The sequence below is a fragment of the Bubalus bubalis genome, chromosome 2 (genome assembly GCF_019923935.1).
Source record: "Bubalus bubalis isolate 160015118507 breed Murrah chromosome 2, NDDB_SH_1, whole genome shotgun sequence".
Lineage (NCBI taxonomy): Eukaryota > Metazoa > Chordata > Mammalia > Artiodactyla > Bovidae > Bubalus > Bubalus bubalis.
Window position 1 is genome coordinate 68,606,713 of NC_059158.1, and position 25,602 is coordinate 68,632,314.

At 37.3% G+C, this 25,602-nt stretch overlaps 1 long non-coding RNA gene across 2 annotated transcripts in view; it reads right to left on the bottom strand.

The window, feature by feature from the left end:
* The window catches only part of LOC123330746, a 94,773-nt gene extending 69,469 nt beyond the window's left edge, over positions 1-25,304 (bottom strand). For both annotated transcript variants that reach the window (XR_006546842.2, XR_006546841.2), the window contains exon 1: positions 24,983-25,304. This is a non-coding gene — a long non-coding RNA (uncharacterized LOC123330746). The remainder of the gene's footprint in view (positions 1-24,982) is intronic.
* Positions 25,305-25,602: the final 298 nt, after the last annotated feature.

The window sequence follows — 25,602 nt, forward strand, 5'->3', positions numbered from 1 at the left end:
ATTGGAAAAGACTCTGATGCTGGGAGGGATTGGGGGCAAGAGGAGAAGGGGACGACAGAGGATGAGATGGCTGGATGGCATCACTGACTCGATGGACGTGAGTCTGAGTGAACTCCGGGAGTTGGTGATGGACAGGGAGGCCTGGCGTGCTGCGATTCATGGGGTCCCAAAGAGTCAGACATGACTGAGCGACTTATCTGATCTGATGACCTTAATTTCAATATACAATCAACTGTGTACATCAATGAGTTTAAATATAGTTCATCTATATCATTCATTGTAAATGAAATCAATTGACTTATTAGTTGGATATCCTGATTTCCTCCATGTCTAATTATTGAGACTCCTATCTTTTTCCAATAAGTAAGACTGAGGGCTTTTGTGTATGAAGAGTAAAATTCCTTTTTTGACCCTTTGAGGTGTTTGAAAGACAAAAATAATTGACTGCCAAAAAAGAGATTTAAGTTGACATTACAATTTTAAGGTTGACCAGATGCATGCTAGCATGCTTCGAAAGTAAGCACAACAATCTGAATATCTTTTTTCCCCCTCTGCGCAATGCCTTTTAGTTAATTAAGTGTGAGGGGTGTCAAACTAAAACTCTGGCTTTAAAAAAAATGTAACAATAAACTCATCAGAAAAGTGAACACTTCAATAAACAAAAGTCAAAATTTAGAACAATAAAGACAAATATTCTCCACAAAAGTATGGTTTTTTTTTTTTTTTCCTGTTTCACACTCTATTTATTTTTTTTTTGTTCTTCAATTTTATTTTATTTTTAAACTTTACATAATTGTATTAGTTTTGCTTCCTATAAAATTTTTCCACAATTTTAATTTATCTATGATTAAAAATTGGGATTTTCACAAAAATTTTTGAATATCTGAATTTTGTTTAAAAAATTCCTACCTGGCAACTACAGTCCCATTTTTCACACATAGCAAGAAAACAGAAATAAGTAAAACATGCTTTTTTAGATGTGGGCACATCAGAAGCATCTCTAATTCAAAGGACATGAACTTGGGCAAACTCCAGTAGATGGTGGGGGATAGGGAGGCCTGGCTTGCTGCAGTCCATGGAGTCTCAGTCAGACACGACTTGCAACTGAACAGCAACAACATCAGAAGCATTGTTTTCAGTCTGTTTATAGGATTTACAGCATCATAATTTCTTAGCTTTACTGATTTATATGACCTATACCTCTAAGCATCTAAATTTATGCCTCTCCCACCAAAAGAATAAACAAATAATTTGGTTTCAGAAAGTTTAAAATCCTAAAAGTGTATCTTCAATGCATTTATTTTGACATAAAAAATGATTCTGATCACTTTTTAGAAGTACTGTACACATTTCTGGTCATACGTCTAGCTTTCAAAGCACAGTGGAAAGGAAGCCTTAAAGACTTAGGTACATTGTACTCTCTGCTTCCTAAAAACTATCTCTAGAATCCACACTATGACTGACGACAAAACACACATGGAAATGACTAGGGTTAGAGAAGACAGAAAGGAGAGCAGTCCTTTCAGATTCAGTTCAGTTCAGTCTCTCAGTCGTGTCCGACTCTGCAACCCCATGAATTGCAACACGCCAGGCCTCCCTGTCCATCACCAACTCCCGGAGTTCACTCAGACTCACGTCCATCGAGTCAGTGATGCCATCCAGCCATCTCATCCTCTGTCATCCCCTTCTCCTCTTGCCCCCAATCCCTCCCAGCATCAGAGTCTTTTCCAATGAGTCAACTCTTCACATGAGGTGGCCAAAGTACTGGAGTTTCAGCTTTAGCATCATTCCTTCCAAAGAACACCCAGGTCTGATCTCCTTTAGAATGGACTGGTTGGACCTCCTTGCAGTCCAAGGGACCCTCAAGAGTCTTCTCCAATACCACAGTTCAAAAGCATCAATTCTTCGGCGCTCAGCCTTCTTCACAGTCCCAACTCTCACATCCATACATGACCACAGGAAAAACCATAGCCTTGACTAGACGGACCTTTGTTGGCAAAGTAATGTCTCTGCTTTTGAATATGCTATCTAGGTTGATCATAACTTATCTTCCAAGGAGTAAGCGTCTTTTAATTTCATGGCTGCAGTCACCATCTGTAGTGATTTTGGAGCCCAAAAAAATAAAGTCTGACATTAGTCATATACAATATTTGCCCAAAGTCAAAACTACCTATTTCAAGATCTAACCTGGAACATAAACTACTCTTAGCATTAATATATTAAATATTGATGTAAACATTGACAAGATGACGTGCTGGAAGTTTAATAAAATTTTTCCTAGAACTAAGTTCTTTTCAAAAAGACATAAACACAGTCTACTGACCTACCATTTAGAATATCAAATGGTATAAGCTGAATATTATTAAAATGTCTTGGAAAAAATATACACTCTTGAACCAAACAATTGTATATGTAGCATAGAACTTCATATCATAAGAAACAATCACTGATTTATCCAAAGATTTATATACAAGGAAGTTCTCATAACCTTATTTATAATAACAAAAAGGAGGGGGCAATATACCACCTAATTCATCAATAGAGTATTGGTTGATACTTGGTACACTGGAAATGTGAAGTGTAGATAATTAATTAACGCCACAGTACCAATTCACAATATCAAATGAAGTAAGCAGGTCCAAAGCCGTATGTGTACCAAGATCCCAGTTTCATAATAGACCTGAATGAAATAAAAATGAAAGCATGTGTATCAAAATACTTTATATACCTAAGATTCGATTTTAGGTATAGTGGGTTGAATAGAGTCCCCTCAAAAGTCATATACATGTGAAACGACAGAATGTGGCTTTATTTGGAAATAGAGCCTTTGCATACATTATTGGAGAAGGAAATGGCAACCCACTCCAGTATTCTTGCCTGGAGAATCCTATGGAGAGAGGAGCCTGGCAGGCCATGATCCATAGGGTTGCAGAGAGTCAGACTCTACTAAAGTGACTAAGCACTCACGCATATGTAATTAGTTAAGATGAGGCCAGACTGGACTAGGGTGGGCTCTAAATCCAATGACTAGCGCCCTTATAAGAAGAGATAATACACAAAGACAAAGCAGAAGAAGGCCACTTGAAGACAAAGGCCGAGATTGGGATGATACAGTCACAAAGGAATGCCAATGATTGCTGGGAGCTTCCAGAAGCTAGGAAGAAGCAAGGCAGGATTCTTCCCCAGAGTGTTCAGAGGAAGCATAGCCTTGTTGACACCTTGATTTTGGATTTCTTGTCTACAGAACTGTGAGAAAACACATTGTTTTATTGTTTTAAGTCACCAAATTTGAGGTCCTGTGTTCAGGCGGCCCTGGGAAACTAAAACAATAAGTGATATTTATTTTCCTCTTCATGTGTATGGTTTTTATTCTATTTTATATATTAATATAACTTTCATAATAATAAAAGCCAAAGATATATTGTGACCTAATAATTAAATATCTAATAACTGATAATTATATATTCTTTTGAACTGAAAGTTCTAATCCACATATTTTGCAGAGAAAAATCTGTCTTCAAACATACTCTATAATACTAATGAATATCTGAAGCCCCAAAACTATCTTCCACATTTACAAGATTTGGGGATAAGCAAAGAAATCTAAGAACGAACAAACATCACTAAAATGTATTTATAATAAAATCAAAGTAAACTAAGCCGCTCTGTAAAAGCAATAAAGAACTTCTGGAACAGCAATCATGTTTGGTTCATATAATATTGATTTGGTTTTAGTAAACAGAGTAATTTCTCAGGTGGGCATTGAGAGAATTCAATATGGAACAAATAAGATAAAATACACTTGGATACAAGACAGACACAATACAAATAAACTTTAGAACTGGAAGCCTTAGAAATTTCACCTAGTACATCTTCCAAAATTTCAAGAATCCTTCAAACAACATTCCTGACAGGAGATAATTCATTCAAGGGAATGAAATTTTCCAAGTACCCATCACTTGCCAAGAATAAATAACTACATCATCCAGTAAACAGTTCCAAAGGTAGAAACTCACGTTGTCAGAAAGCTGCCTATTGTGTACTTCCACAATTCTAGTTGTTAGAAAATTCTTATGTTGAGATAAAATCTTATTTCTGGGATAACTAAAATATTTTTATTCTCCTTTTATACTCTTTCTTCATTTTTCCATTCATTATTCATAGACAACTTGGATCATAACTTGAAATTATACATTTAAAGAGTTTTAGAAAGGAAATAAAGAGATTACTAACTTCTCACCAATGACAACATTCCCTTTACAGCATTCTTTACCTAACTGCTACACCCTCTGGTTTTGAACACAACTTAAAAAGAACAAGTTCCCTCATCTGTAAGCAGGTAGATCTATTTTAGGCATGTTTTATGTAGAGCTGAACTTTGCCTTTCTATGAATTTCACTGATTGGTTGTATTCCTTCCTGCCAGAGCACAGTCAACTCATCCATGTGAAAGCTAGCCAGGTATAGAAAATCACCATCAGCTCTCCCTTAGGTCTCTGCTTAACTCAGCAAAACATGCCTGGTTACCCTTCCTGGTTTCGAGAATCTTCAGTATTCACCCTCCTTCACAGTTTTCTGAATAAATCTGATACATCCATGTGTCTATCTACAGCCTAGTGCCTGGTACTCAATATGTTCCAGGTGTGATATGTCCACTGGGAGTGATAGCCCTAACGTGGCCACTGTGTCAGAAATCCTATCAACCATAGTTAGGGGCAATAGCACACTTCCTATTGACTGTTTAGCTAAAATCCTGGAGTATTTTTCACTAGAATCCCCTTAATTCTTGTTTCCCCCCATTTCTATAAACAGGTAGTTTTTTTTAATAGAATAACTAAAAGGCAGAACGTGGTATTTATCCCTACTGAATACCATTGTATTAGTTCCTTCCTTTCTGGCTGGTTTTTCAACATCTCTCTGATCCTTAATTCTTCAATCCAAATGATATTCTTTAGAGACTTGCACCATTCACAAATTTAACAAGGTCTTCCACGTCTTCCCTTAGGCAGAGAGTTTTAAACATTTTAACTAAAATTCTGAAGTTCCTCCAAAGCTCTTCAACCATTAGTCATAATGCTGCTGCTTCTACTACTGATGATAGACAATGAGTACCTCTTTCTACCAAACATTGTCCTAAGTACTTTATTTATATTATCACATCTAATACTCGTAAAAACCCTGTGAGATAATGACGACTGCTCCCGCTCATTTTACAGATAAAAGCATGGCTAGTGGAGTGACAGAACCAGAGTTGGTTATAAGCTGGTGCAGCTATCTCAGGTCTTCATGGCCTCCATCCATTCTGACTGGACAATGCCCTCATTACCAGTTGCTAAATATTTGTAAAATAACTATTGTGTGGAGCCAGGATTTGGAATCCAGCTCTCTGATTCCACAGTCCATCATTGTAAGCAGATTCCATTCTGGTTCCACATTAATGGATAAAGGTAAGGCCAAATAATCCCATCTCCCAAGTGTGATTCAACTATAGATGCTCTAATTTTATCTCACTGAGCATTTTCCCTAAGCATTTGATGATAAGTTAACTTAAAAAATATCTGCTACCAGAAGATTTAAAGAACTAAAGGATAAAGAAAAACACAGTAAATAACTGAACATAAAATGCATATAGCTCATCCTATACCACTCTAAATTAATATCAAATATGTCATTTAAAATAATACTGAAAGTACATGCAATACACTGTGTGTGTCTGTGTGTGTGTGTGTGAGAAAGCATTTCTTCTCCCTTGTGGTTTGTAACTTTTATTAGATGGGTTACAGATACACAAAAAGTCAACATTGTATAGGATCACCTCTGATGAGTTGTATACCTAAATTTGTCCTTTATTTCCAAGGACATGAGACAATAGAAAAACTCCTTGTTGAAATCAGATGAACTCTGATTATAATTCTCAAGTTCAAGAATTTGATCTTGAATAAATTTCTTGTTGCCTCTGAGTCTCAGTTATGCATTTGTGAAACTGGGAGAATAGTACCTATCTCAGATTATTGCAAGAACAAAATGAACTAATATATGTGAAGTACTTGGAACAATTACTGACAGGCAGTTGGTACTAAATATATATTAGCAAATTTTTATAAGGAATGTGGTGTGGCAGAATTATCAAAGCTAAAGGATGAACAAGGCGTATCTTCCTGTATGAATTATATGTGAATTGGGGAATTATTTATATAGTAAAACAAATAGTTTATTATTAATAATATGAAAAATCATTTGTTTGAATATTCAAGACAAAATGGGGGACCTGGAAATCCCTTCATGAAGCAGATCTCCTCTGTTGGAACACATTAGTAGTAACTTCTGATAAGTACTAGAGTGGGAATTCTCTGACAGCAGTTTAATAACAATCTCAAAAAAGGGGGAAACCTTTTCAGTCTAATAATAAAAGGAACTATTTAAGAGTGATAAACTCTACTATATAGTTTTGGAATTATTTGTGGCACATATTGTCAGAATACAGTTCTCCATTGGTCCCTAATATTCTTGCATGTTTTGGGAACCAAGACACTGAAAAGCTTTTCTGAATTAGCTTTTCAAGAATGTTTATTCAGCAACAGCCTTGGGAAATAGAGATAGGGTATGTTTGTCTGCTCTCCAACATGTATGTCTCCCTCTAGGGCAAATACTGATCAGAATTCTTTCTATTATAAAATATTGGGGTTTTCTAAGCTTGGGGTTGCTGCTAAGTCTCTTCAGTCATGTCCGACTCTGTGCGACCCCATAGATGGCAGCCCACTAGGCTCCCCCGTCCCTGGGATTCTCCAGGCAAGAACACTGGAGTGGGTTGCCATTTCCTTCTCCAATGCATGAAAGTAAAAAGTGAAAGTGAAGTCACTCAGTCGTGTCTGACTCTTAGCGACCCCATGGACTGCAGCCCACCGGGCTCCTCCGTCCATGGGATTTTCCAGGCAAGAGTACTGGAGTAGGGTGCCATTGCCTTCTCCAAGTTTGGGGTTACTATCCTGTAAAATAAGGATGTTACATGTGCAAATATCACCTGGCCCTTGTCAAGTTGCCCTGTGGGAACTGGGGCTTGTAAAATCAGCTTAAGAAAACTGCTGACATTCTGTTGACTACTATTGCTTTAAGTATTCAACTATACATTTTCTCTGATCCAGAAGTCTCGTGTCTTTTGCCACTGTCCATGAAATTGTGACAAGCTAACTCATTAGCTTCCAAGTAGGATAAAATCTTAGATCCATCAGTTATTGATATATGTGTATATATTGCAAATAAGCTTGAAATATAAATGATAAACAAGAAGACCTATTTAACCATATGAAGACAATGGGCTAATAGCCTAAAAAAAAACTTCTGAAAATAAGAAAAAGATGAATATCTAAAAATATTGGCTAAACATATGAACATACATTTATTTAAAAAGTAAATATAAATGTAACATGCTAATAAATATATATATAATTGCAGAAAAATTTAAACTTGGAAAAAACTTTTAAATTCAATGATAACATTGAATTTAATATAAATGTTCAGAAAATGTCTCCATCATTACCAGCTGGTAGGAGTATAAATTGTGAAACATTTTTTGTAGGAATACTTGTAATATATGTCACAGTCCCTAAAAAGAATGCGTACACTTTGATACTATCATCCCACTAGAGAAATATATCCTATAGACATAATTATATATTTCGTCATTTTTCATAATTTCTCACAATAGGAAACAGTATAGATTTCCAATGACAAATTAATTTTTAACTTTTAATTACTATATAGAAATATAGTATAATAAAACATGCTACTGATAATTTAAACACACACATAAATGTGAAAGAAGAAGGCATTTATGTATTTTGAAGCGGAAAAAGAAACACCACTTGGGACTTTCCTGGCAATCCTGTGGTTAAGGCTCACCCTTCCACTGCTGAGGGGGTGGGTTCAATCTCCAGTGTGGAAACTAAGATCCCACATGTTGTGTGGCCAAATAAATAAATAAATAACATCTTCAAAAAGTGAAAGAAACACTACAGGAAAATTTCTATAGTAGAATCTCAATTTTGATAAAGAATTTTTTATGTATAATGTCTTTTAAGGAATTTGAAAGCCTATAACCAAAATTGTTAATAGTCTTTATCTAAATGCTAGGACTCAAAGTAGTTTTAATTAGGCTTTTTTCTGTCTGATGTCTTTGTAACTTTTATGAACTTCTACAATTCTAATAAAAAAGAAAGTTATCTTTCAACACTCTGCTTTGTCTGCTTGGCCCTTGTATCATGATATCTTTACCAAGTGGTCTGAATCCATCTGTTAACATGGATTTTTTACTTCTCAATACACAGTCTTCAGTGTTACTTGTCTGAACAATCTGCAGTTTGCCTTCTCCCACAGTTTAAAAACTACATGAGTCTTTCTCATTTTCTCTTCCTTGGAGTCATAGAGTATAAGTGTACACCCTCAGATGTATAACAGCTCTTCAAATATTTAAAGGCCTTGCCTATTTTCCCTAACCTGTTTCCATCTTCTCTGATTAAAACCTATGGCTTTGTCAATCATTCCTTATATGACATAATGCTTGACCCTTCTCCATCTCAGTCACCTGTTCTCACATTTCCTGAAACTCTGTGGTCAATGTCTTTTGAATACTTCAGAGAAAATATCCCTCCATATCCAGTTTCCAAATACAGAGTCCAAAGACCACAGTTTCCATCCCTTGTACATTTCCCTTAAAACACCTCTTTTTGCAACCTTTTAAAAGTAGTCATATCACTCTACTGATGCACATTGAACTTTTCACTTACTGATACTATCTATCTTCATAAAAATGCTGCCAAATTATATCTCCATGGCTTTGCATTTCTTAATTGACTTTGTACATATGCATTTGAATTTGTGTATTCATACCTAAGTAAATCTAGGAGTTCACATATCTTCCTATTATATTTCATTTTACTGACTCTGGTTCTTATCCCAACAGAAAAAAGGAATACATCTTTTAAGCTTAATAAATCTAGATGGATTTTGTGTGCCTCTGTGCACCTTTGTATATTTCTTATATACATACATCTTATTAAATGTAATCAAGAGGCTTGTTTTTCCTTAGAGAGTAAGTTGTCCCCTTGAGAGGATCCTAAGTGAAGCATACTGGAAATTTAAAAGGATGGACAGATCACTTTAACAAGAAGGAGCCTCAAGCCTTTGAAGTTTCACAAACTCAGAAGCAGGTAGTATAAATGAGTAAACAGGTTCATGCTGGAGAGCACTTGTGCATCCACTCAGGGCAATTCTTGACCTCTGCCACAGGGGAACATGGCTTATAACTGACTTTTCATGAGAATCCAGAAAGCTGAGTTTTTATGTGGAATTGTCCAATTTTCATATTGTTTCATTTAATTAAAAAAGTAAACAAGCTCTGTTTTCCAAATTAGATATATCCACAAGCCAAATATATTCTGTGTGGCTAATATGTGACCTCTGAATAGGTAGAAGCTAAGAGAAGGAAATGAGAGTCTTAGCATCGTTAGCATACCCCACTACTGATGGCATGCCAAGATTGATAATTTCATAATTTGGCATTTATTAACCAAGAATTCTAGGACTTCCCTGGTAGCTCCACTGTTGAAAAATCTGCCTGTAATACAGGAGACCCTGAATCCGGAAGATCTGCTGGAAAAGGGATAGGCTAACCACTCCAGTATTCTTGGGGTTCCCTGGTGATCTAGCTAGTAAAAAATCTATTTGCAATGCAGGAGACCTGGGTTCAATCCCTAGGTTGGGAAGATCCCCTGGAGAAGGGAAAGGCTACCCAGTCCAGTATTCTGGCCTGGATAATTCCATGGACTGTATAGTCCATGGGGTCGCAAAGATATGGACATGACTGAGCGACTTTTGGGAGAAGGCAATGGCACACCACTCCAGTACTCTTGCCTGGAAAATCCCATGGACTGAGGAGCCTGGTAGGCTGCAGTCCATGGGGTCGCTAATAGTCGGACACGACTGAGCAACTTCACTTTCAGTTTTCACTTTCATGCATTGGAGAAGGAAATGGCAACCCACTCCAGTGTTCTTGCCTGGAGAATCCCAGGGACGAGGGAGCCTGGTGGGCTGCTGTCTGTGGGGTCGCACTGAGTCGGACACGACTGAAGCAACTTAGCAGTAGCAGTAGCAGAGCAACTTTTACTTTCACTTTTCTTTCTGGATTCTTAACTGAGCATTAATTCCAAAAGAACTTACTGAATTCCTTCTATAGTTTTTAATATTATCAGTTAAAAAATTAAACATAATTAACAGTAGCATCTACTTAGAATATATAATAATTTCAAGAAAGTCCAATTCACAGTTTCAAGTATGAGTCCCTCTAAAAGCCTTCATAAAAATCTTAGGATCAGGATTTAGCATGAAAAATGTTTACTTAGTATCTCCTAATTACCATAAGGAATATTAGACTCATAATATGAGTATTTCATAATCAAGAGATATTTCAGTGCTTTAGAATTTTTCATGAGACTTTCTGGGAACCTCACTTTGTTAAATATAACTAGTTATACAACCCTTGACACAATGTCAAAATTCCAAGAGCAAAAACGCTCTCTTCTTTGACCCATAGCAACTGTACAATTCTATTTCATGCCTGACAGCTGATTCTCACAAGGCCTCTGACATGCCTAACATAATCCATGACAGCTGATTCTAGCAAACAGCAATCATAGCAGACAAATAATTTTTTTGACTAGTTGTCTGAAAGAAGCATGAATAAATAATATATTTGATTTGATCATATATAGAGATAGCCTTTTATTAGATCCAAATCTGGAATTATTAAGTAAATTTTTACTTGGTAAATTAACATGCACAAGAAATGTACAAGAATAATTTGATGCTTTATATTCCAATACCATTGTTTAGCTTTTTCTCCATCCTCCTCTAGCAGTCATTCTTTAAAATAAAGGGAATTCTGTTTAACATGCAGGTTCAGAGGTCAAAAACCCAAGTTTCAGTCTTATCTAGAAGTGGCCCAGGAATCTTCGTTTCATTAGACTCTCTAGGGGATTAGGAAACAAAACATCTACAACGTATATTTTGAGAGGCACTACCTAATCCTATCAATCCACTAAGTGTTACTCATATTAAAACTGTGCCCACCCTCAATTCTCCAACCCCCTGATTTGCAAATTACATACTATTCATATCACTTTCAGAAAATATAATATAAAGACTGGACAACACATAGGCACCAAATTGTCTAGTGACTAACAGTCTCTACTAGATTACCTCCAACTCCTTCTCTCATCTCAGAAACTGTCTCCAAAAAACTGGCCAAACTTTGACTTTTTCTAGTATAAGAGATTTTTAATAATGTATAGAGATACACAATAAAGGTTACTACTCTCTCCTATATGAGTGACTTTAAAGCTAGCCCAGCTTCAGCTCCCAGCATACCTGATGGTGCAAGCTGCTCAATTCTGTCAGCCTCCATGGCCAAATGACACATTGCCAAGAATCCAAGAAAGATAGGTCTGAAATGTATTTTTAAGAGTTTCGGCCCTAAACTAAAAGACCAACAGAGCAAGGTCAGACTTCATGCATGAGTTTGTCTGGCACATAGTATTCACCAGCTGTGGACAGTGAAATTTGATGGAGTATCCAGGCCCTTTTGATTGACTTTCTCAAAAGAAGTTTCAGCACTGGGAATAAGCTCCTCTAAGTGGAAATGTGGGCTTATCTGCTGGTAAATAGAAAAAAGAACCAATTTTGTAGGTAAGGACATGAACACTAAGCATTACAAATTTCTCTGAAAAATATGTAACCCAGTTGTGTTACTAGCCATTTTACCTACTCAAGTATTGCTGCTGCTGCTAAGTCGCTTCAGTCGTGTCCGACTCTGTGTGACCAAATAGACAGCAACCTACCAGGCTCCCCATCCCTGGGATTCTCCAGGCAAGAACACTGGAGTGGGTTGCCATTTCCTTCTCCAATGCATGAAAGTGAAAAGTGAAAGTGAAGTCCATCAGTCGTGTCCAACTCTTCGCGACCCCATGGACTACAGGCCACCAGGCTCCTCCATCCATGGGATTTTCCAAGCAAGAGTACTGGAGTGGGGTGCCACTGCTTAGGTTGGTGTAAAAGCAATTGTGGTTTTGCATTGTTGAAATTTGCCATTTGATATTGGAATACATTCTTAAATAAATATGGTTGTGCTATACACCATTTTAATGTGCATTTCTTTGTTTATGGTTTTTGCTAATGGCCTTATTACTTGCTGTTAATTTTCTCTGTATTTTAGACTATGGAAATGATATTAGACAAGAAGCAAATTCAGGTGATTTTCTTATTCAAGTTCAGAATGGTCATAAAGCCACGGAGACAACTTTTAATATCAACAATGCATTTGGCCCAGGAAAGGCTAATGAACGTACAGCACAGTGGTGGTTCAAGAAGCTTAGCCAAGGAGATGAGAGTCTTGAAGATGAGGAGTGCAGTGACCAGCCATTGGAAGTTGACAACAGCCAAGAGCATCATTGAAGCTGATCCTCCTACAACTAAACAAGAAGTTGCCCAAGAACTCAGCATTGATCATTCTATAGTCATTTGGCATTTGAAGCAAGTTGGAAAGGTGAAAAGGCTTAGTAAGTAGGGGTCTCATGAGCTGACCAGAAAAAAAAAAAAAATCATCTTTGTGAAATGTCATCTTACTCTATGCAACAACAATGGACCATTTCTCAATCAGATTGTGATGTGTGATGACTAGTGGATTTTATATGACAACCAGCAATGATCAGCTCAGAGGCTGGACCAAGAAGACGCTCCAAAGCACTTGCCAAAGCCAAACTCTCACCAAAAAAAGGGTCGTGGTCACTGTTGGTGGTCTGCAGCCAGCCTGAGCCACTACAGCTTTCTGAATCCTGGTGAAAGCATTATATCTGAGAGGAATGCTCAGTAAGATGAGGTGCACTGAAAACTGCAATGCCTGCAGAAAGCATCGGTCAACAGAAAGGGTCCACTTCTCCACGGCAATGCCCGACCGCACATCACACAACCAATGCTTCAAAAGTTTAATGAATTGGACTACAAAGTTTTGCCTCATCTGCCATATGCACCTGACCTCTCACGAACCAGCTACCACTTCTTCAAGCATCTCAACGGCATTTTTGCAGGGAAAATGTTTTCACAACCATCAGGTCACAGAAAAATGCTTTCCAAGAATCTCAAAACAAGGATTTTTATGCTACACAAATAAACAAACTTAGTTCTCATTGGCAGAAATGTGTTGATTGTAATGGTTCCTATTTTGATTAATAAAGATGTGTTTAAGCCTAGTTATAATGATTAAAAATTCAGGATCTGAAACCACTATTACTTTTGCATCAACTTAATACTTTTACAAGAGTGCTCACCATCACTCCTCTTATTAAACATTGTACTGGAAGTCCTAGCTAGAGACATCAAGCAAGAAAATAAAGGCAATCAAATCAGAAAGGAAGAAGTAAAGTTGCCCTTGTTTGAAGATGATATGCTCTTATATATAGAAGATCCTAAAGACTCTACTAGAAAACTGTTGGAATTAATAAACTCAGCTGAGTTGCATAATATAAAATCAATACACAGAAATCAATTATAGTTCTATAAACTAGCAATGAAATATCTGAAAAAGAAAACAATCTCACTCTAAAAAGCAAAAAAGACAATAAAATACTTAAGAATAAATTTACCCAAGGAAGTGAAAAATCTATACAATAAAAACTATAAGACTTTGATTTTTAAAAAATTAAAGATACAAACAAATGGAAAGATATCCCATGTTCCTGGATCACAAAAACTTGGACTTCCTTTTTTTTTTTTACATAAAGAATGGGATTATATTCAAAAATGGCAAAAGATTTCTCCTCTGATACTCTATTTCATTCAAATGCAGATTCCCTTGCAGTATTATTTAAATATTTCATTAGCATATTTCACCAACAAAACTGTAAGTTTCATGGTGATATTGTGTCTTATACTTGTTTTCTTTATCACATCTGAAAGCACATGCTCTTTTCATTCACAGAATTTGGTAGATGGTTAAAAGTTATTCTCCCCCTTGGAACACACAACTAAATTCTATTTTCTGTCCCCACCCCCACCTTGATCATGTGACCGAATTGTGAACAACAGAATGTGAACTGAAGTTAAGTTCTGGAAAAGAACTGAGCTATAAGATGAACGGTACTTCTGTTCCTGAGTTGTTGCCCATAAAGAACTACCTAGATTGCTGCGTAATACAGGAACAACCAGGCTGAGCTATAGAATAAGTAAGAAATCAACTCTTTATCATGTAAACACTCTGAAATGTGGAGATTTTAAAATATGAGCATTTAGGTACCTATTAATAATACTAACACTTATCTCAATTGCAATTATACACTATTTATTTACTTATCTCCCTAAGAAGTCTAAAAGCTCCCTTGAGCCTGAAACTGTGCCTACTTTTGCTCACCAGCAAGTGTCTAGCTCCTAGCCCTGTGCCTCATGTGTAGCAATGTCTCAGTAAATCCCATGGAATGTACAAATAATGGAAAACATGTTCAACAGGTGTAAGTTAATAAATGCTTGGTTTTTATTTTAATTTTTTATTTTATATTGTGTTAACTCCCAAAGAAAGGCAATGCCAAAGAATGCTCAAACTACCACACAATTGCACTCATCTCACACACTAGTAAAGTAATGCTCAAAATTCTCCAAGCCAGGCTTCAGCAATACGTGAACCATGAACTTCCAGATGTTCAAGCTGGTTTTAGAAAAGGCAGAGGAACCAGAGATCAAATTGCCAACATCTGCTGGATCATGGAAAAAGCAAGAGAATTCCAGAAAAACATCTATTTCTGCCTTATTGACTATGCCATAGCCTTTGACTGTGTGGATCACAATAAACTGTGGAAAATTCTGAAAGAGATGGGAATACCAGACCACCTGACCTGCTTCTTGAGAAACCTATATGCAGGTCAGGAAGAAACAGTTAGAACTGGACATGGAACAACAGACTAATTCCAAATAGGAAAAGGAGTACGTCAAGGCTGTATATTGTCACCCTGCTTATTTAACTTATATGCAGAGTACATCATGAGAAACGCTGGGCTGGAAGAAGCACAAGCTGGAATCAAGATTGCCAGGAGAAATATCAATAACCTCAGATATGCAGATGACACCACCCTTATGGCAGAAAGTGAAGAGGAACTCAAAAGCCTCTTGATGAAAGTAAAAGTGGAGAGTGAAAAAGTTGGCTTAAAGCTCAACATTCAGAAAACGAAGATCATGGCATCTGGTCCCATCACTTCATGGGAAATAGATGGGGAAACAGTGGAAACAGTGTCAGACTTTATTTTTCTGGGCTCCAAAATCACTGCAGATGGTGACTGCAGCCATGAAATGAAAAGACGCTTACTCCTTGGAAGAAAAGTTATGACCAACCTAGATAGCATATTGAAACGCAGAGACATTACTTTGCCAACAAAGGTCCGTCTAGTCAAGACTATGGTTTTTCCTGTGGTCATGTATGGATGTGAGAGTTGGACTGTGAAGAAGGCTGAGTGCCGAAGAATTGATGCTTTTGAACTGTGGTGTTGGAGAAGACTCTTGAGAGTCCCTTGGACTGCAAGGAGATCCAACCAGTCCATTCTGAAGGAGATCAGCCCTGGGATTTCTTTGGAAGGAATGATGCTAAAGCTGAAACTCCAGTACTTTGGGCCACCTCATGTGAAGAGTTGACTCATTGGAAAAGACTCTGATGCTGGGAGGGATTGGGGGCAGGAGGAGAAGGGGACGACAGAGGATGAGATGGCTAGATGACATCACTCACTTGATGGACATGAGTCTGAGTGAACTCCAGGAGTTGGTGATGGACAGGGAGGCCTGGTGTGCAGTGATTCATGGGGTTGCAAAGAGTCGGACACGACTGAGAGACTGAACTGGACTGAACTGAACTATAACAATGTTCTGTTAGTTGAAGGTGTACAAAGTGATTCAGTTATACATACATGTATATGTGTGTGTATATATATTCTTTTTCAGTTTCTTTTCCCATATAGATGATTACAAGGTATTGAGTAGAGTTCCCTATGCTATTATACAGTAGGTCCCTGTTGATTATATATTGTATATATAGTAATGTGTATATGTTAATCCCAACCTCTTAATGTATCCCTTTCTCCCACTTTTCCCTTTGGTAACCAGAAGTTTGTTTTCAAACTCTGTGTGTCTGTTTCTGTTTTATAAATAAGTTCATTTGTATCAGTTTCTTAGATTTCATACATAAGTAATATCATATGATATTTGTCTTTCTCTGTCTGATTTACTTCACTTAGTATGGTAATCTCTGGGTCCATCCATGTTGCTGCAAATGGCATTATTTCATTGTTTTTAATGGTTGAGTAATATTCCACTGTCTATATGTACCACATGTTCTCTATCCATTCATCTGTTGATAGACATTTAGGCTGCTTCCATGTATTGGCTATTGTGAATAGTGCTACAGGGAACATTGGGAGTGCATGTATCTTTTCAAAATATGATATTCTCCAGATATGAATCGCTGGGTCATGTGACTGTTGTATTTTTAGTTTTTAAGGCACTTCCATACTGTTTTCCATAGCATCTGTACCAATTTATGTTCCCATTAGCAGTGTAGAAAGGTCCCCAGTAAATGCTTATTGAATTGAAGTACAGAAGCAGAGAAAGAAATTCCAAAGTAAAATTTAGAAACTACATTTCAGTTCTCATTCTGTCTTTCCTCTTCTGACCCAAAATGTTTCAAAATACTTAGAAATGTATCTTGGTAGGTTTTGTAAGTGCTTGAATAAATTCCACCCTATCATGGCTACTTCATCAGTAGTCTATGACATTTCCTGTTCTCACACCATTCCTATGTAACTTTTTATTCTTTTACTGAGTGTGACTGTGTGGCCATGGGACATATTCTAGCAGTCAGCCAATATTGCACCTGTATTGGCACCATTTAACTGCTATGTTAATTTTGCCTGATGTGTTCTGATTTCCAATGACTTTCATTCAGCCAGACAGTTCCAGATGCCTGCCTAACACAACTTGCATCATTATATGAGCCCCTGTATAGATCAGATTAGATCAACAATCCCAGCACACAATGTTGAAAGGTAGTCTCTTTTGGTCTTCTGACTGTAAAGCCAAATCAATGCCAAAAGGCATCTTTCATGTTACTGCACTTACTGTCAGTAAGTGCCAAAACAACCATCTTAACAGGGTTAGGAGAAGCACTGAGGTACTTAAAGTTTGTGTGCTGCCAGGACAACAGGGTATATTGCATCTGTTGCCTGGGATACACATCTACAACATTCAACAAATAAACTATAGAATTTAGTGTTTGAGAAAAGCCAAGAACATGAATATGAAGCAAATAGTTGAAGAATTGCCTTAGAAGGCAAGCACAATCCAAGTGCTCACAAAAGGAACAGAGGTCAAGATACCAGTGAAATAGCAGTTCAGTATATCAGATTTTCATAGGGAGAAATCTATAATGATCTCTTACTTTTTAACATGTTATTTGACCCAGTAGTAATCTTTTCTAGACAGTGCTTGTTCAGCAGGACTGCACTTGTTCACTGAGGTGAAAGAATAATTTGACCATAAGTAATAATTTTCCAGTGGCCTGAAAAGGTCATGCAACTATACATATTCACAGTTTGGGATTTTTGGAAGATTCCTTTCCTTAGTATATTCTGTTTGTACTTGAAAGGAGCCAGATGCTTGGAAATCCTCATCAAGAGATAAATTATATCTACCTTCCTTTTCAATCTGGGCTGGCTTATGACTATTTTAACCAAAAGTACACAGTGGAAGTCACACTATTCCAGCCTTAGACCTAATCTTTAGGATGACTGGCAGTTCCCACATTGATCTCTTGGAAACCCGAGCCTCCTTGTAAGAGATTTGAAATCCCACTGAAGAGACTACATGAAGAGGTCCTACAACTACATGGAGAAAAAGAGGAACCCAGCTGAGCCCGGACTTTCAACTGCTACCATCAAAACACCAAACCTGTGAGTAAAGCAGTCTTGATTCCTTCAGAATGTCCAAGACAGCAACTGGGTACCACCAGGGGACCCCACATAATACCATATGAAGCAGAAGAATCAGACAGCTAAGCCCTGATAGAATCCTGACATACAAACTTCTTATATATAAAGGTACTATGTTTTAAAGAATTTTTCTGTACAGCAACACAGTAGATAATTGAAACACGTGGACATCAAACACACAAATTTGGTGGTGTGGCTTTTATATGAATTTAGAATCTATACATTGATGATTACACAGTAAAATTACTCCATCAGGAGAATGAGGAAAGAATCTGGATAGACAGTTACTTGCTGCAGGGGTAGGTCGCATCAGAGTTGGCCACCAGAAACAGCCCTCTTAACAGTCAGCTCAGTCACCATTCCTTAGCTTCTACTGACTGGCCAAGGGGATTTTATTCCAAAAGCCATAAAATTAAATTAGAATTCACTGCTTAAGCATAATGACTTCCCACTGTTTATGTGGGTTATCATTTACAACCAACTGGCATTTAATCAACCACTATTTTTTCTCAGGACCAGAGACCACAACATTGTGCTTTTTCTCTTCCTCCCTGTTGAGTTAAGTAGCTCCATCCCAGTTATGAAGGGATATCAAATTGTTTATGAAAAAAATCAGCATGTAGTATTGTTTTCAAATATATTTATGATTTCACACCAACCTAGGAATGATTTAATTCATTTCACTGATGTCTTCAATTTTACATTTACATATATAATAATATCAAAATCTCCTGGAGGAAAAAGAATTAAAGGAATACAACCATATTCTGATATAAACTTACCTATAGAACTAGTTATGTCTCCAGATTCACATTCTTCTCTAAACTGGAGAATGTCAAGAATATGCACGTAATTGCCTCACCCAAGCGAACAACGTGCATTCTCACCTAAAGCCTCCCAAGTCCACACTCTTGCCCCTACCACTCTTTCGCCCAGATGCCCTCCCTCTCTCTGTATTTCTGCCTCTTAGAATCAGCCAGAACCAGCTAAATACAAGGTCTGCTATGCCCACCATGCTATGCAGATAAGTGGGCTTATCTGCCCTGAACACCTCCTTGTAATTCTGAGGAATACTGCTCACTTTCTATCCAAGCTCTGTCCTCCTCCTCACTCTGACCCCCAAATATCTAAACAACTCCAGCAAAACAAATCACGTTTCTTGTTTTAAACTAACCCGGGTTTATTTCTGTCATCACTTGCAATCACACAAGTCCCAGGTTCTTCCTTTGGAAGCTTTTCCTATCTCAAAGGGAAAACTGTCATCTCTGAATGCCTATAGTTATATGTTTATTCCAGTCTCAAAGTTCTTTTTTTTTAATTTTATTTTATTTTTAAACTTTACATGATTGTATTAGTTTTGCCAAATATCAAAATGAATGTTATTTCAAGTTAACATGTAATAAGTTAATGTTCCTTGTGGTAGGTACCTGATTGATTTTACTTTCCCCAAGTCTTCCTTGCACTTAGTATGTTTTTATTTAGCAAATGATGTTAAATAATATAAAATCTGTCAAAATTTAACAAGTGAACTATGGATGTTCTCCTCTTTCCATTAACAAACTGTAATGGCAATTGAAATGCAAAGTTGGTAATGTACTAGTTGGTTATTATGAAAATTACCTATGCAACCCCCCTCTCCTTCTATCATGACTTAATAGTACTAATGCTGTGGGAAAGGGAAAAGTTCTGCCTATTGAATAACTGTTAATAATAGGTTTGCAGTGTCTGTATAATTTGAACCATGAAATAACCAATATCATCTAACTATATTATGACAAGCCCAATTAATTTATTTACTTCAAATAATTCATTGGCTTCATAATTTCTTCAGAGCTCAAAAGATAAAAGTTTTGAAAATGTATAAAGCTTGATGGTGTTTCAGGTAGATCACTAGTTTAATAAAGCAGGTACAATAAGAAGGGTATTTGCATATATGGGCAATCTCAGTTCAGAGAAATGCACATTTTATTTTACACGTGCTAGTGGCTGTCATGGTCGCGCTACAGCTGTTAGAAATTACAGGTTTTCAGTAACAAGCGTCAGCCGTCGCTGTAATTATTATTATTTTATCAAACAATTGCAGGGAGTATTTTAGGCTGACAAAAGCCTTCTAGGTCTTTGTTTATTCACTGCACCGTTTGCTCTGCCCTCCACACCGACTGAGTTAAAGTTCTCTTACTCCTGATTTAAAACCTATTATTAGAGAAAGCAAAGGTTCCCATCTTTAGCACAACGGAAGATTGGTGCTTGCATGGAGAGAACACTGGTCTGGGAATGTAAATAAGAGCACACAACCTGAGAAGCCTTATTTAGTGGGTTCCCAGCAACATTCCCAGATAGGGACCACAGACCACCCTGCAATGTCAAGAAATAAGAATTGAAGCAACAGGCAAATGCCAGTTTAAATGGATTTATAATCTCAGATGCAAGACTAGCAGCTCAAGGAGGTCAAGTTTTCTATCTAAGCAGCAGGCACAGCAAAAGTTCTACCTCCATGGCCATATGTTGCCCTCTACTAGGGAAATATTGGTGTAATGAAAAGTTTTTTATGGACAAGAGGGACTTCTCCTTTAAGCAACAGTCAAGGTAGAGAACTCAGTGATCTAGGAGAAAGGGACATCAGAAACCAGCTGCTGCACAAAGGAACTGCCAGCTGGTCACTGGATGTTCGAGTGGAACATTCTAGTGTACATTATAATCTCTGTAATTAGCCAACTTTTATAACTGTGTATATGCATTAAGATTACACGTATTTTGGTGCCCAATTATGCCAAGGGCAGAGTAGGAGGATAATGGAGGTTTTTATTTCTTATCCCCTTACCTAGGAAGAGAGATGCTTCACCTCTGCTTACTGAATAAAATAGAAAAATTCTAAAGCCCTTAGTCCATGTTGTGCAAAGAACTTCAAAGGTTTCAATTCATGGTGTGTAGTTTCTGAGGAGCTGATGCCATGGGAGAAGAATGACATCATCCCTAGAAGGCCGTAGAACAGTACGCTCAGGTGAAGCTGGATGCCATTCGTTGGCTTGTAGAATCTCAAATTTATGAACAACAAGACAAATTGCAGTCCTGCCATGATCTTTTGAAATGCGAAGCACATTTTCCACATGCTTTTCTGTGTAAATTAGGTACTTTTTTCTAGTAGAACTCCGAGTTATAGTATTAAAGTTAATAAAGGTTTATAAAGATTTTGTGTAACAAACATAGCACTCGAGAACAAACAATCCATTCAGATGCTGAAATGCTATAATACATTTACCAAAGCTCAAATATCATTAAAGTATTATATTAAAATGTAATGTGCATCATTATATTTCAAGCTTATGTTTGCTGTTACTATTTGCTTCTTTTAAGAGCTTCCCACATAATCCTATTACCATACTCAAAGTAGAAAGTTCTATTTGAGGCTCAGTTGCTGCACGAGCCAAAGCTGGGCCTACTTAAAAATCACATAATTGCCCTTAAGTTGGAAAGGATGGTTCTCAGGAAAATCATAATTTAACTCCACTAGTCCTAAGAAAATTTTTATAAGAAGAGTCCAATTTGGGTCACTGATCTGTCTTTTAGGTGCCAAATTGAAAGGCTATTCTACAAGGTCATAACTGAATATTTAACCAAGTCAAATTTTCTCCTATTATTTTCACAGTCCAATGGTCTCACCATTAATTTCTCCTGCAAATTAACCTTGACATTTCTCCAAATGATTCTATTCTAAAATTAGCAATTACTCTCCTTCTTTGTTTTTTTTTTTAATTCCAAAATCTTTTAAAAGACATAGAAAATAAAAATTCACACATCACAGAAGTAGACATCAATATCATTTTCAGGAAAATATTCTAGCAAGGAGGAAATGCACCATTTCTAAAAAGCATCTGGAAAGAAAGGTATGGGGGACAATGGTACTTTCAAAAGTAAGAACTGAACTAAAAAATGATGCAAAAAAATAACATAAGCTCTAAAGACATTGCAGTCAGCCATGGGAAGGAGTTAAGCTGTATATTACTCAATTTATATAAAGAAAAACACCACAAATGTCCAAAGTGCCTCCAGATATAAAATGTTTATTGTTGGCAGTTTGATGAGATTCAAACTCCGTGGAGAGGTATTGCGCTACCAATTTGTTATATCAAGGTAAATCTGAAATAAGTACTCAAATGTGCCCAGAGCACTAGGAATAAAAATCAGATTCTTTCCTCTTTTCTGAGTCAGAGGACAGGCATCGTGCATCATTTTCTCAAGTCTCCCTACACAGGTAGTTAACACACAGAGATATTCCTGTACGAAAGATGGCAAACGCACATCATGGCTGTCTTCTAGTCACCTAGTCCTAACTCGGTTTAGAAATAAGAAATGAAAACCACCAGAGGGAAGGAAAGAGATCTGCTCCAGACAACATCAGAAGGTAACACCAAGATGAAAATGTTATTTCCTCCCCATATTTCTCTGAACAAAAGTGTTTGAGAAGGAAAAACAATATTTCCCCAAATTGGGAAAGTTTGGATTGCACTAAATGCTTACTGACATTATTTTCTTAGGTGTGATAAAATACTGAAAATTATGTACAAAAATGCCTTTATACTTAGGACATGTATACTAATCAGGGATAGATTCTAGGGAAAAGAAATAGGAAGCAAGAAAGGAAAAAAGATAAAGCAAATATAGCCAAATGCTAACTTTTTTGAAGATGTGACAATTTTCAGAGCAAAAATGTCAAATAAATATTGCACAAATAGAAAACTGTAATGGATGTTGTGGATCTAAATTCTTGTGAAACAATTTCTAGTTATACGTAAGCTCCTGATCACTCCTTTTTAATTAGTCTATTCATCATAAAGCATGGTTTCTGGCATATATCTTTCAAATAACCACATTAGCTTTCAATCTGATATATATCTTTCAAGCCACCACTTTAACCTTTTGATGGTATGCCTGGTGAGACCTGAATGGGGATAGCTCTCAACTCTGTGGAGCAGAATCGTGAACCAATTTGTTCTATCAGGGTTGATCTAAAATTGCACATAGAAACAGAAGTGCTGACAGGGGTCAGAGGCTCAGGGGAGGACTGCTACATTGGGATTGAAGTAAAAGTCATTGATCTCTCAGGAAAACTCTAAATGAGGAATGGAAAGCATAATGCTTGCTAGACAGGATGAGGTGAAGGGGCCAAGTCAGAGGAAGACCACAAGTTCTATAAAATACTTGGTTTTTTAGCCACAATATACGTGAGTGAGTGATAGTTGCTCGGTTGTATCTGACCCTTTGTGACCCCATGGACTGCAGCCTGCCAGGTTCTTCTGTCCATGGGATTCTTCAGGCAAGAATACTGGAGTGGATAGCCATTCCCTTCTCCAGGGAATCTTCCTGACCCAAGGATTGAACTCATGTCTCCTGCTTTGCAGACAGATTTTTCACTGTCTGAGTCACCAGGGAAGCCATGATTACACTATTCTTTTAGGCAAAATTTATTATTATATTAGGTTTTCCTTGGGAAAAAAAAAAAAGAACCTGGGGTCTTGAATGAGATGTACTTAAATGCATAATCTGGGGATGATTTAAGTGTTTGAAATATTGAGGCTTTTGTATGAAGGAATGCTTTCTTTCATGCCTCAAGTTCTATAACCATTTTCACATAGGCCCTGGCCACTTTTGTTAAGTTTCTTCTGAAATATTGTCATAACTATTGTTGATGTCATTTCTATAATGACTAATTTTTGCCATCATATTTTTAGTTGGTTATTATCTTTGCAAGTAAATTGTAAGAGATTAAACTCAGTAAAAGGAGAGAGAAATCCAGAGATATCTGATAGCTTGTTCCTCCCCCTACATAAGCACAGAAATCATAATATACCTTACTCCTCAACTTTGAAGAGTTGTTTTTTCTAGGAATAAACAAAACATAAATATCAAATGAAAAAGAATGTGATTAAATTCTAAGTACAGAGGTAATGTTTTTATGTTACAAATAAATAGTACACTTAACTCTATAAAAGAAATCCCACGTTTAACTTGAAGTATGGAGCATTTTAGTGGCAAATTCTCACACCTGAACTTAGTTCATCTCAACATTATTTCCTTAATTTACCTATCAAATCTTGTCAAAAGCCATGTAGTCATTCTGACCCCATAACTTAACCTTCATTAGACAGTCATACCTCATTTTATTTCACTTTAATTGCCAATCATGAGGGACTTGTCATTGCTTCAACCAATGTGCTGTGACTATGAGAACTCAGTTATTTCTAGAAGTTGGTAATTGATAAAAATTTTCCATTGCAGTGGTTGACATCAGCCTTCTGTTTGTTGGCCCTGGATTTTTATTATTATTATTTTTAGGTAAACATTTCAGGCAAAGCCCTGCTGCTGCTGCTGCTAAGTCGCTTCAGTCGTGTCTGACTCTGTGCGACCCCATAGACGGCAGCCCACCAGGCTCCCCCATCCCTGGGATTCTCCAGGCAAGAACACTGGAGTGGGTTGCCATTTTCTTCTCCAATGCATGAAAGTGAAAAGTGAAAGTGAAGTCGCTCAGTCGTGTCCGACTCCTAGCGACCCCATGGACTGCAGCCCACCAGGCTCCTCCGTCCATGGGATTTTCCAGGCAAGAGTACTGGAGTGGGGTGCCATTGCCTTCTCTACTCAGCTGCTATTTCATTTCTAAGAACATAATGGTCTATTAGTCATCGACACAGTTTCTCTCAAGTCAAGGCATCCTGGTTGCTACTCTGACTTTACTGCCTATTTTACATCTTGCTGCCCTTAAATAAATTCTGTCATTTGATCCTTTTCTATTTTAGAAGGCTATTCATTCAACTAATACTGAAGAGCCTAGTTAAATGGCAATAACCCCTATTGTCAACACTGGCTTGACAGTAGGAGATAACAACCCCCTGTAAGCTTTTCAGAAATGCAAACACTCACCAGGTCTTTATTTCTTGATGTCTTAATGAAGGAAGTTTCTTCCTGGCCCTGGTGAGGAATCTAGTAATCTAGAGGGTACTCTCTTCTCACATAGTAAACCCAACCTAAAATCTTCCCTTCTCAAGCCTTCAAATCCCTTTCTTAATATTCTGCCAAGGCAGGGCTAGCATCTCTCCCCAGTTAACTGCACGTCATTGTGTCCATGCCTCAAGGAGCCATCCCAGCAGCATATTAGGGCCAACTCCAAGCGTCCTTGCCAGAATATTAGACCATGAGTCATAGAAGAGTGCTGCCAATACAGTTCTCCCTACCCAGCCTTATATCTCCCCTCTCTGGTCCAATTCCCTCAACATCGCCTCCCACATATGTTACCATAGTTCCAGCTGGAACACATTAGCCAAACCTTATAGTCCTTTGGGTCAGTATATTGTTTCCTGGTCTGTGCTATCCTCTGATTTTAATTAATGATATTGAGTCAATTGTTGGGGGAGGGGACAATGTTGCCAATAAGCATCATTTGTGAGATAGCTATCACTGCCAGGATAGTTTGTAGGTCTCCAGGCAAAGGGAAGCAGCTCACTTCTAGAAAGGCTGAGGAAGCCACTGTTCCTCACTTGAAG